Below are 3,054 nucleotides of genomic sequence, written 5' to 3' on the forward strand. Positions count from 1 at the left end.
GCAAGGAGTCGCCCCCACCGAAGTCCGAATAGTGGTGCGGTATCCCAACAATGCAAAAGGCAGCTTTTCATGCCACTGTCTAGATCCTTCCACCATTTTTCGGAGTATTTTCTTTATATTCTTATTGGCCGCCTCAACCGCACCATTTGCCTTAGGGCGGTATGGAGTAGAATGACGATGAGTAATCTTGAACTGCTCACATGTCTCCTTCATCAAATGACTGTTGAGATTAGCTCCATTGTCTGTAATGATCACTTTGGGTATCCCAAACCGACAGATAATGTTCGAATGCACAAAGTCCACTACAACTTTCTTGGTCACGGACTTGAATGTTTTAGCCTCTACCCACTTGGTAAAATAATCTATAGCCACCAAAATGAACATGTGCGCATTTGACGTTGCTGGCTCAATTGGCCCAATAACATCAATGCCCCATGCAACAAAAGGCCATGGTGCGGACATCGTGTGTAACTTCGAGGGTGGAGAATGAATCAAATCTCCATGCACCTGACACTGATGACATTTGCGTACATAGCTAATGCAATCTCGCTCCATCGTGAGCCAATAATAACCTGCTCGGAGAATCTTCTTTGCTAAAACATACCCACTCATATGAGGCCCACAAACTCCGGCATGTACCTCAGTCATGATAGATGTGGCATGTCTCGCATTAATGCATCTCAACAACCCGAGGTCTGGAGTTCTTTTGTACAACACTCCTCCACTAAGGAAAAACCCGCTTGCCGACCGTCGAATTGTTCATTTCTGATCACCTGTGGCCTGTATCGGATACACACCCATCCTGATATATTCCTTGATGTCATGAAACCACGGCTCACCATCAAGTTCCTCTTCCACCACATTACAATAAGCATGCTGATCGCGGACCTGAATCTGCAAAGGGTCTACGTAAGCCTTATCCGGATGGTGTAACATCGACGCCAAAGTAGCCAACGCATCGGCCACTTCATTATGAATCCTTAGAATGTGCTTGAACTCTATTGACTGAAACCGCTGACAAAGCTCATGCAAACATTGTCGGTACGGTATAAGCTTTAAGTCCCGTGTTTCCCATTTTCCTTGAATTTGGTGTACCAGTAGGTCCGAGTCACCCATGACCAAGAATTCCTGGACACCCATATCTACAGCTAATCTCAACCCCAAGATACATGCCTCATATTCTGCCATATTGTTCGTACAATAGAAACGAAGCTGAGCTGTAACAGGGTAATGTTGCCCTGTTTCAGAAATAAGCATCGCTCCTATTCCCACGCCTTTCAAGTTTGCAGCCCCATCAAAGAAAAGTTTCCATCCTGGCTTCTCAACTTGTTCCAACTCTTCAACATACATCACCTCTTCATCAAGGAAATAAGTCTTCAAAGGTTCATAATCTACATCAACCGGATTCTCGGCCAGATGGTCCGCCAAGGCCTGTGCTTTCATCGCAATCCGAGTCACGTAGACAATGTCAAACTCTGTGAGCAGGATATGCCACTTTGCAAGCCTCCCTGTGGGCATAGGCTTCTGAAAGATATACTTTAACGGATCCAAACAAGATATGAGGTAAGTAGTATAAGATGACAAATAGTGTTTCAGCTTCTGTGCCACCCAATTTAGGGCGCAACATGTCCTTTCAAGATGAGTATACTTAAACTCGTAGGGTGTGAACTTCTTGCTGAGGTAATAGATGGCCTGCTCCTTCCTTCCAGTGATATCATGTTGACCCAATACACAGCCGAACGAATTGCCCAATACCGTTAAATATAGAATCAAAGGTCGCCCTGGTTCTGGCGGAACCAACACAGGTGGATTTGACAAATACCCCTTTATCTTATCAAACGCCTCCTGACATTCGTTTGTCCACTTGACCGCAGCATCTTTCTTTAACAGCTTAAAGATAGGCTCACAAGTTGTCGTGAGCTGGGCGATGAACCTGCTGATATAATTCAATCTTCCCAGCAAACTCATCACCTCGATCTTGTTCCTAGGAGGTGGCAATTCATGGATGGCTTTGACTTTTGATGGATCCAGTTCAATACCCCGGCGGCTGACTACGAACCCCAACAACTTTCCAGATAGCACCCCGAACGCGCATTTTGCAAGATTAAGCTTGAGATTGTACCTACGAAGCCTTTGGAAGAACTTTCTCAGATCCCTAACATGGTCAGATTGCTATCTAGACTTTACAATCACATCGTCCACATACACCTCGATTTCCTTGTGTATCATATCATAGAATATTGTTGTCATTGCCCTCATATAAGTTGCCCCAGCATTTTTCAAACCAAACGGCATGACCCAATAACAGTATGTTCCCTATGGCGTGATGAATGTCGTCTTTTCTGCATCTTCCTCGTCCATTAAAATCTGATGATAACCCATGTAACAATCCACAAAAGAACCAATCTCATGTTTGGCACAATTATCAATAAATATGTGAATGTTCAGCAGCGGAAAATTGTCTTTTGGACTTGCCTTGTTAAGATCCCGATAATCGACACACGCCCTGGTCTTGCCATCTTTCTTCGGCACAGGCACAATATTAGCTAACCAGGTGGGATACCGTGTAACCCGAATGACCTTCGCATCGAACTGCTTGGTAATCGCTTCTTTAATCTTTACACTTATGTCCATTTTGAACTTTCTCAACTTCTGCTTGACAGGAGGGAATGCTGGGTCAGTGGGCAATTTGTGAACCACTAAATCAGTACTTAGTCCCGGCATATCATCATACGACCATGCAAAAATATCCTTGTACTCAAACAATGCTTTGATTATCTCCTCCTTGAGCTGTGGCTCCAGATGAACACTTATTTTAGTTTAACGGACATTGTCTTGGTCCCCTAGATTAACTGCTTCTATGTCATTTAGGTTAGGTTTGGGTTTTTCTTCAAAGTGACTTAATTCTTTACTAACTTCCTCATAGGCCTCGTCATCATCATATTCCACCTCATCATCACACTCGATTTCTTGTACTATTATTTCTGAGTTAGATTGGCTATTAAAACCAGACCGAAGATTCCTCATGCTTTTCATGTCATTGATATCAGCATA

The sequence above is a fragment of the Nicotiana tabacum genome, chromosome 8, assembly GCF_000715075.1.
Source record: "Nicotiana tabacum cultivar K326 chromosome 8, ASM71507v2, whole genome shotgun sequence".
NCBI lineage: Eukaryota > Viridiplantae > Streptophyta > Magnoliopsida > Solanales > Solanaceae > Nicotiana > Nicotiana tabacum.